Here is an 11,006-nt window from a genome sequence, read left to right on the forward strand (position 1 = left end):
GGAAATTTGATTTTTTTTTTCCCCACAATAAAATGCTTGTTTCCACTAGTCTTCCCTCAGAATGGTGCAGTCCATCCAGAGCAGTTGAAGATGAGACTAATCTACCTCCAACACTTCAATAAATAAAATGTAAATGTTTGTTATAATAATGCCTCCATTGTCAGCACCAACCCAGGATTTTTCAACCTCTGACTCCCGGCAGTGACCGGCTGAGTAGCAACAGCCGAGTGCTGAAAGAATTTTTCAACAGCAATTTGCTTGTTCCAATTTGCTTTTCAGGGCTGCTGATCAGGATTGCTGGCCAGGCTGTAAAAGGATCTCGTCCTATTAATTTGGCCCAGCTTCTCCTCTTGTTCTCGTCATATTTAGTTTCTCCGGTAGTTCCAGTGAGTAAGTTAATTGAATTAGAAGTGCCACCAGGAGCTTGCCTGCAGATCTACGGTTTCATGTAGGTAAGCAGCTCCCTTCGGCTGCAGAAACAGATACGTGCACCTGTTGAGAAGGTGAAGAAATGTCTAGAGATGACTTATTCCCTCAGTGATAGCCCTCAATTCTCTTCTCAAATTGGTCGGACAATAAACCTCCCTTCATATGGCACTGGTTATTCTCCAGCCTGCTCCTTGGACAAACACAAATGAGATTGAGAAGCATAATCGATGCATTAGAGCAAGGATTGGGAGTGCAGCAATTTGAAAAGCGATTTTGTGGGAATGGATTGATGTGGTTTCACGCTGCTTGTTCTCTCTGTGACTTGAGGCCAAATGTGTCTGTTTTAGCAATGCAAAGCATTATTTTTCTAATTGCTTCATCTGCAATCTCAGCTCACCCACGGGTATCAATAAATACAGTGGTACCAACTGGAGTCTGACCTTGCTTCTACTGGCTTTCAGTTAAGCTCAGGGTTAAGTATGGACATGCTTTTTCTGCCAATAAGTAGATAAATGGAAACAGAATCATAGTTCATGCTTGCTGTTGCATTTTTAATGAGTTTTAGGGGTGAAGGACCCATAATATTGCGCTCCCAAGTCTTGCAGATGTGGCAGCTGGAAGAAACCTTGTAGAAGTCTTGCAAGTGGCAAAGTGATTTCATAGCAAATTGAGAATACAATCCGGAGTCCACTTCAAAGCTTTGCACAGCTTCTTGTAGTCACCAGAGTTTTTCCCAGCACAATATGCCTCTGCTCACTTGGACCACCCAGAGAGCTGTGGTGGCCCAGGCTGAAGACTGGTCTGCTCTGGACTCGGAGGTGTCGGGACCTGCTGTGGCATTAAGCTGAGAATGAGCCTAAATATTTGCAAAGGCCAAGCTTCGGTATCAAAGTCATCCCTGACTCTCTTCCATCCCCAAAATTAAGCTATCTCTAGCCAGACTCTGAGGAAACATCAACCTAGAGGAGCAATAAATGAAAGAATAAAATAAAAAGGGTGAAGACCAGGATGGCTGCATCCAAGGCAGCAGAGCAGAGGAGTTTGCAGGGCTCACACGATATAAGGGTGCAGCAAACCAGTTGCACCAGTGAACTACTGTCCTGCCGGATAACCCAAACGATGTATATAAGCAACATAAATAAATGAAAAATAAGCAGCCAACTCTTCCGGCAAGGCTGGCTTTTACAGCTGAAGTGCTGGTTTAGTGTCACCACCGGGGGGCAGAAAAGGCCTTTGAAGAACATCAACCTTGCCCATGAAAACTGCAGCATTGCTGAAGTAAAGAAAGTTCTTCCTTTATTAATATATCCCTGCCCTTTATTGAAATTAGGAGGTTGACCTATTGTACGTTACATTTAAAACAGAGCTCTGTGCAGTGTTTTAAGGTATTTGTCCTCTAGAAATGCTTCTGAGGGCTGAGAAGAGAAATTATCTGCACACTGGGGATGTTGGAGATGCCTTCTGGTTTTGAACAAACCCCTATTTCTTAAGAAATTAAGCAACAGAATACTATGATTAATTAGGAAATAGTTTTTAATGTAATCAGAATAGAATATCATCCTATATTATGTATTTGATGAAAGTTTGTTATTGCTCGGTTTGTAAAAAACATCCAATGAAACTGATAAATGCCGTTCAGATATTTTGCCTTAAGATATTTCCCATCTTATTTATACCATGTACTTACATACATATATATTGTATAGACATGAACAGACTCATACAGCCACTGCAAAGAAAGAACACCGCTTCCACATTTTTCTTTTTTGCTTAAAACACATGTGATGCAGTTGAGGCATTTTCTATATCTCATATAAATACAACCCAATCTTCCTAAATAATTTAATGTAGTCATTAGCTAAATCGAGTCATCAATTATCTGTCACCAATGAGGCAGTACAGAGCTCAGCATGGGGCTTTGCTTTGATTGCTTGTGGTCACTGTGTCGTATTTGTTATGCTATAATATTAGGCAGAAAACAGTTTGGGCTTATTTGCGAAGCTTAATTTCTTTCCTTCACTGTCTCATCGTGGAGCTCATATAGTCAATATAGTAAACACAGAAAATATTTTAAAAGCTTCCCTTTTTATTTTTACCGACTCATAAGTACATGTAATATTGTATTTACCAGAAAGACCCTAAAGCCTTACAGACTATCACGTTACTCCAGATTTTGGCATTTCTTAAAAGGGATTTCTTTCTTAAACCCACTACACTGTAATGGCTCTTAAGAAGCTGTTACTGTCTCGAGTGCAAATCCTTCTTAGTTTGTGTATTATTGACCTGATCAAGTGTGATGGGGGCCTTCGATGAGCTTTTGGGGGGGATTTTATGGCTGTTGCAGGCAAGGAGTCCTGCAAAGAAACTCTTTGGAAATTCTCATTGGAAATGGGAGTAAATGAGGAGGGGACGCAGCCAGGGTGAAGGAACCCCAGCACAGGTTACATCCCCTTCACATGCAACTACTTACCTAGTGGAGCAGCTTTTGAAAATACTCTAAGTATTTAACATAAGGGAATAAAAAAATGAGCAACATATCTGTACGGTGGTTTAAAGGTTGCCTGTGGAATGGAGAAATGAACAAATACAGCCTCAGTTCTGCAAGGATGTATGTACACAGTTTCTCTTTAGGAGGTTGATTTTAATAGATTCTACAGATAACAAATTTGTTTGAGTAACTGCTTAATATCTCAGGATGGGTAAGGTCCTAAAAGTGGAATAAAATAATTTTTGTCCCCTCTCTCAGGCATATTTACATACAAACAACCCCTCTAAAATGAGCATTTAGAGTGAAAGTCCTTTACCCCAAAAAAAAAAATTCCTGCAAATGATATTGTTCCGCCTTCCCACTTGCAATAAGAAAATACAGCTTTATGCCCAATCCCATAATCAGTTTCTGACGGGCTGACCCAGCTAAGCCTGGATCAGGACCGTGCTCCCGTGGTGTGGTCTGGGTCGCTGCAGCATTTTTGTGCTTTACGCTTCTACAAAATGATGTCATAATTCAGTAAAAAGACAACATATTGGCAAATATGAATAAGCAAAGAAAAAATATGTTACTTCAGATGTCAGACAGCCACAGATCAGTTGCCTGAAATTTTTATTTTAGTGAATGATTTCTGTAATCTGTCGTGATGTATTTTCCTTCATGAACAGGTTTTGGCACAAAAATATTGCACCGTGCCTGTACTGGCTGAAGGAGCAGAAAAGGGATTTTTTAACAAAAAGCAAGGTGAATCTCAAGGAAAAATATTGAACAGATTAAAACGGGAAAATGTCATGCCTTATCTGCTTTTTCAAAAGCAGAGATCTTTTACACGCGCCACACACTAATCTGAAATAAAGAGGCAGCTTTGTAAGGAAAAACCTGGCTGCAAAACAAGGTCTGGGGTAGGTCATAGCAAAAATCACAGTTAGTGGGAATATCTTGGTTTTGAAGACGATGTCTCAGCCATTTGTCCCGTTCCGTCAGGACCAAACACCATTTGGTATTCAATTGACTTTCTAACTTAGGAGACAGGACTTTCCATCTTCAAATACTGAAAATAGATTGCATTCTTGGCCCTTCGCTTTGAATGGTTGGGGAGAATAAACGCACACCCTGGTCGTGTTCTAGTGATCTCCCTAATCTCGGTTGCACTTTGTCAGGACGAGGTAACTGGTAGTTAAGTGAAATACCTTAGATCAAAGGGGGATTAATCGCCAACTGAATCCTTGCTGAATAAACCTGTCATTCAAGAAAATTATTTCCACTGAACTTAGCAGAGGATTGAAGGTATTTGCATAACAGGGACCAACGTACTTCAGCCAGGTTAAAAGGTTCAGAATTCAGGCAGTGTTTAGCTTTTTGGCTCCTTTTCCTTTCAGCGGCCCTGTACAATGGTTTTTAATCTGATAATACAGCTAACTATCTAAATGATGTCAGAACAGGAAAGTATTGCAAAGTTTGGCTGAGGGATGGATCAATTTCACTTTCAGTAACTCCTAAATCTGATTTGTTGGAATTTAAGATGTAATCCTTAAAAAAAGTCCCTTTAAACCGGAGGGCTGTTTATTAACATCCTTTTTTTATTTGACCTTTGTCTTAGAAACACCGGGTCTTGCCTGCTGCCTTACCCGGGGTTCTTCGGGAGCGTTCCGTATAGGTTTATAGCGGTGGCTGCAAGCGATGCCCGTGGATCGGGTGCCCACCGTGCGTCGTATGGATCTGTGCAAACACACGCACACAAACAGATTTCTCAGGCTTTTTTTTTTTTTTTTTTTTTTTTTTCCTTTTTAAGCCTGTCTTTTGGAGGTCACGCTGAATTCGAATGTAAGTGAGACGGAGATAATTAAATAACGGGAACCAACAGGCTGCCATCATTTTCTAGGATCAGCCCTCGGAAGAGATTTAAGCACCGCAGCCTTGTTCAGGGTTTGTTGTGCAGTTGTGGCAACAATTTTAAACCATACAAATTATCCCCGGTTTACGGCCGTCGCTATTTGCTGTGACTTTTCATGGAGAATTCATTTCTTAAAGAGAGAAGAAGGGCTTTTCCAGCGCTGGAAGGTAACGGCTTTTTAATCTGCACTATAAAAATTGGGAAAAACAGTTTTAAAAATGTAGGTTTCTGGAGAATGCTTTATGCCATCTCCCTCCCCAGCCTTCCCAGGGTTCATTTGCAAGCGCTTCCACCTCTCCTACCTTTCGGGCACATGGAAGGGTGTCAAACTACATGGCGGACGTCAGGTTTCATAATCAGATTTTGACAATAAATGGAATTTAGCCACTTCTGCATCTCGCCTGCGCCTGACACCATTCATTCTTTCGGTGGGCGCAGTTCATATTCATCGCAAACTCAAAGCATCTTTCAAGTTAAAAAAATTGCAAAGAATGGTTATCAAAGAAAATGAATAAAATCCATATTGAGATAATTTTTTAGAAAATGATTGAAGTTTTAACCCAAGAAAGGACTCTTAGAGTTTCTTATAGCTTAGAATAAGAACATGTCAATCACGATTAAGCTTCTGGAATTGGAATCCCTTTGAAATGCAGCTGTTTCTTCTTTAATTGTGGCAGCAGACTCAAAAGAAAAGAAAGGTCCAGCCTTAAAGATGAGTAAGGAATACAAAATAGCTCAGGATTAGTTGTGGAGTTCAAAGGTCGCTAATTACACTAAGGAGTTCCCAGACACAGGGAAAACATTAAACAGGTCACCTACCAAACGGGAAACAGACTTTGACTTCAAAAAAAAAAAAAGAAAAAGAAAAAAAAGATCCTGAAGAGATAGGTTTCTAGAGAAAATCAAAAGCGACCAGCTGATCTCATTGGGAAGAAAATGGGTTGGGTTTAGTTCTTTGCTGTTACATGTTGCTACAGATGGCATCAGGCTTTCAAAAAATGATCTAGAGCTCAACTGGGTTTCTAGGAGGCTCCATGAAAGAAACAAGGGGGAAAGGGGGCAGGCCTTTGCCTTAAAATAGCTGATTTTTAGTTGCATTGTGGGTGTGGAGTCCTTCAAAAAAAACTCCATGAGGGTTGAGACCTCCCCATTGGTATTTGGCTTGGTTTGTTGAGGAAGAGCCATCTAGGTGAAAAGACGCATGTTGGATGGGAAGCCTTTTGGGAGAGCCCTACAGCCCCTTTGTGGGCAGTGAGGTTCAGTTTGGGGTGCAGTGGGCCATGCCTTCCCCTGGGAGAAGCACAGCTCCTCTGCTTTCCAGCTCCTCTCTGGCCCCATTGACTTGGGATGGACTGGTGGGACTGCTGTCCTTCCAGCACATGCAGCAGCTCCTTATGGATCAGCACTCGAGTTCCAAGGATGCTGGTTTCTTCCCAAAGCCTCTTGGGAGCATGCTGCTAGTTGTCCTGTCTCCTGGAGGGCTGCAGTAAGCAGTGAGCCTGTGGTGCTTTAGATCTGGATGTGGGTGGAGAGAGCCAGTGGCTTTATTGCCAGTCTGCTCACAAGAGACAGAATTCATATTTTTAGGAGAACAGAGCCTTTTTTTCTCTCAGATCCATCTTCCCTGCATGAATCATCATCTTATTCCTGCAAAAATTGGCAGATTGGTGCATCTTAGGTCAACATGAAATTTGTGGAAATAAGGAAGAAAACTTAGATAATCAAGGACATTCACCTATTCAAGTGGCCTATGCTGGGCCCATACAGGGTCCTGCTTGTGCCTAAGGACTTTTTAGCATTGATGTCAAGGGGGGTCAGACTGAGAGTTAAAACTCTATTCTCTGTTCCCTGCACCTGAATAACTTGGGGTGATGTATTAGGTTTTCCTGGCAAGGTTTTGGTAGCAGGGGAGTTACAGGGGTGGCTTCTGTGAGAAGCTGCTAGAAGGTTCCTCCCTGTCTGATGGAGCCAAAGCCAGTTGGCTCCAAGATGGACCCACCACTGGCCAAGGCCGAGCCCGTCAGTGATGGTGGGAGAGTCTCTGGGGTAACATATTTAAGGAGGGAAAAAAGTTGCTGCAACTGCATCCAGAGAGAGAAGCAAGAATATGTGAGAGCAACAACTCAGCGGACACCCAGGGCAGTGAAGGAGGAGGGGAGGAGGTGCTCCAGGCCCGGAGCAGAGATTCCCCTGCAGCCCGTGGGGCAGCCCATGGTGAGGCAGCTGTGCCCCACACCCAGGGAGGCCCACGGGGGAGCAGATTCCACCTGCAGCCCGAAGAGGACCCCACGCCAGAGCAGGGGGATGTGACCCCGTGGGAAGCCCGTGCTGGAGCAGGCTCCTGGCAGGAGCTGTGGCCCCATGGAGAGAGGAGCCCATGCTGGGGCAGGTTTGCTGACAGGACTTGTGATCCCACAGGGGACCCACGCTGGGGCAGCCTGTGCCTGAAGGGCTGCACCCCGTGGGAGGGACCCACACTGGAGCAGTTCATGAAGAACTGCAGCCTGTGGGAAGGGCTCACCTTGGAGAAGTTCATGGAGGAGTGTCTGCCATGGGAGGGACCCCACGCTGGGGCAGGGGAGGAGTGTGAGGAGTCCTCCCCCTGAGGAGGAAGGAGCGGCAGAGACAACGTGGATGAACTGACCACAATCCCCATTCCCTGTCCCCCTGCACCACTCAGGGGAAGGAGGTAGAGAAACTGGGAGTGAAGTTGGGCCTGGGAAGAAGGGAGGGGTGGGGGGAAGGTGTTTTAAGATTTGCATTTATTTCTCATTACCCTTCTCTAATTTGATTGGTAATAAATTAAACTAATTTCCACAAGTTGAGTCTGTTTTCCCCATGGTAGTAATTGCTGAGTGATCTCTCCCTGTCCTTATCTTGACCCCCGAGCCTTTCATTATCTTTCCTCTCCCCTGTCCAGCTGAGGAGGGGAGTGATAGAGCAGCTTTGGCGGGCGTCTGGCATCCAGCCAGGGTCAACCCACCACAGGTGGCCTGAAGGGATGGAGTGTAGGAACAACCCCATGGTGCCCCTGTGGCATTCCCTCTGACAGCCATAGGGTGCTATAGCAGCTCTTCCAAGGAAGCTTGCACTTCCCAAACTGGGATCCACAAAACTCTAATCTAATGGCTCCTTCGGGATTGAGGGCTGCAGGGATTTCCTGCCACGGTGCTCTCAGGATGGACGCAGCTTTGGGTGGGCTTGGTTTTCTCCACCCTAAAAGGTGGTGTTGGTAATGCAAGTCCATGCTGACTGTTTAATAAATCCCTGCTGCAGATGCAGTGTGGTCCAGGTTCAGATCCCAGTCTGGGGACTGAGGAGCCAACAGACGATGGTACAGCAGGAGGCAATGTAGGAGATGATGACAATAAAATAAAGCTTGGAATGCTCCAGCCATGGGAAAACAGGGGAATACAACCAAATTTCAGTATGTTCAGAAAGTTGGTAAGTGGGAGCCAATGGGTGGGCAGTAAGTCAAAGAGACAAGGCTGCCCAGGGGATTGGGTATTTTCTAAAGTATTGCCATCCTCTAAAGGCTGAGAAAAAGGTGGTGGTGAAGGAGACAGCAAAAGTAGTGAAGGACAAACACAGACTTACAAGCTCTGTTATGACTTAAAATTCAGCAAGGCTTGTACAAATAGGACAAAGTGTGGCAAATTTCTAGGATAGCGTGAATAAATAGAGGACAACTGCCCTTGAATGTTTAATGCCTTGTTGTTTCAATGTTTACTTGTTAACAAATGGCCGAAGTAGTTAACACGGGTAAAACAGGATAAAAATGCAGAGGAGGGAAGGGCTAAATTATGTAGAAAATGTAGCTGCTTACAAATTATCTGAAGTAACAGGATTTACCCCGAAGTACTTGAAGAACTGGCATATACTCTCTTGGAGCTGTCACCAAATACCTTGGGACCCTAGTGGGAGGAATGGGCTTCCAGAAAACTACAAAATGTGCCAAATTACTGAGTAGTGATGAGTAACAGCCGGCACAGATTTGACAACATCGAACTGTGGTAGGTGGACTAATTCCCTTCTGCAGTGAGAGGAACAGGCCCTGTGACCTTGGGGGTGACAGCTGTTGTCTCACCCATGGACACTGGTGATGCTTTTGACTCTGTCTCCCAATGTGACAAGGAGGTAAGAGGTGACTGTGGTGGGAGGGTGTTCCCAGGGGCCTGGGAAGCTGTTCTCCAGCAGTAGTTACAGTCAATGAAAAGTGAGCTTCCTGGTCCGGCTTGCTTCTGGTACAATTCAGGATTTGGAGTGGGAGGAATGCACGAGACACGTGAAGAGAGCCCTCTCCTCGCTGTGGCACCTCGGTACAACCCTTTAGACACAACACTCTGAGGGAGAGGCAGGCTACACAGCGGGTAGCAAGGGGGTAGGGTGAAGAACGGGGAGATTTTGGTGAGAAGCTCCGGAGTTCTCAGAAGCTTCAGGGTCTGGACATTTTTCTATAATGGGGGCCGTGTGGGTTGGTGAGAATCACACCAGTGCCAGGTATTCCTGGATTTTTGTCCCTTGTGCATTCGGTGATGGCACTGGTCCTTCTGGCCACAGCAATGCACACCTAAGCCACATACCAGGCCTTTTTGACATTCCTTGCTCCCCTTTTCCTCTCACCCTGTATCAATGGCATCTGCTCTCAGATCCACACCTGCTTGTGCTGGAACATCTCCTTTTATTTTTTTTTTCCCTGACACATTCAAACTATCAGGGTTTGAGTGAGGGCTTCAGCACCTTAACTGCTGCTCCTCAGCCGTTGCACCCACTGCGAACTTCATCAGTGCAAATTCCCCATTTCCTTCCACAAAGTGTTAAATAACAGAGTCGGGCTCCAAAACATGTTTGATGATGTTCCCCATTGCCACTGCATATGGAAATGTCAGCCAGTTTTTACTGTGTTTAGTGGGTTATACATGGATTTCACATTATTTTCTTAGAGATCTGTTACACCAGTTCTCTTTGCCAACTAAATGTGCAGTCTCATCTGAAAAGTTTGGCAGTGTATATTTACTTTAAATTCATGTTAATTGGCATTATTTACATTACTGCAAAATTTTAATAAAATGAAACAAATTCTTAATGAAGTGATTTCTGTATTAACTTCTTACTTATTTATACCCCTTGTTTTGTTTGGGAAAAATGTCAGGTTAACAACCCAATATTTATTTAAGTCCTTATGTTTATTCTTTTCAATCATTTGCATGTTCTTCTAGCCCTCTGAAATGCAATACTAAGTCTGGAGAACTCTTTGACCACCTCTTCTGAAAGTTTTTGTGCAAAGCTATCTGCATAGATCTCATACAGTCTATACCTGTGATGAAGTAAATAACAAGCCCTTCAAGCAGCAAGCCCTCTTGTAGAAGAAATTGTTGAAGAAGTTCTTCTTGTAGAAGAATTGTTATTTCTTCTCTTTAACACAAAGTATTTTTAAATAAAGTGTTGTATTAAAAACGTGTTGATTTTTTTAAAGAGCTAAAGGAATACCACTGACATGGGGCTTAATGACCCTTAGAGCCCACCAGAACTACTGTTAGATACCACCTCTGCCATGGAGTCCTCAGGCTCATGGCAGCTCTCAATCATATCTTCCTGAATTAGTTTTTGAAGTGTTTTTTGTCTCTCTTAAAACAGGAAAAATGGTCAGAGCACATAGAGAAACAGTGAAACTGGGCAACTACTAGGGAACACAGAGAGATGCCCAGAAGGGTTTAGTCATTTGTAACTCCCTGAACTCTGGCTTCCAGTGTCATCTCCCCAGTGTCCCCATTTGCTGCCCAGGCCTGGAGGGACCTGAAACCTCTACGCACATCACTCGTTTCTCTCTGTGCCTTGTGTTCTGCAGGCCATGCCTAAAGGTACATCAGTCGTGAGAGACCAGAGTTGCTAGCAGTCTAGTTTACTAAGCTAACTTGACTAGTTTAGTAGCTTGCTAAGATTTATGAAGCATCCATGAGAATGGGCCCTTCCCCTTCCCAAAGACTGTCAGGCCAGGAGAAAGGCTTCATCTGACTTTCTCCACCAGCGTGGGTGGCTCTCAGCTGTTGCACAACTGTTGGATTAAGGTGTGTGCCAGTTTAACCTGATCTGTTTTGCTGTCTGACTCATTCACGGGTGCTTTCCAAAGAACACAATACGCTGCCTACTCAAGCCTGCCAGGGAGACCTCAGCCACACTTTTTAAAAAAGGCAG

The sequence above is a fragment of the Strix aluco genome, chromosome 4 (assembly GCF_031877795.1).
Source record: "Strix aluco isolate bStrAlu1 chromosome 4, bStrAlu1.hap1, whole genome shotgun sequence".
NCBI classification, from domain to species: domain Eukaryota; kingdom Metazoa; phylum Chordata; class Aves; order Strigiformes; family Strigidae; genus Strix; species Strix aluco.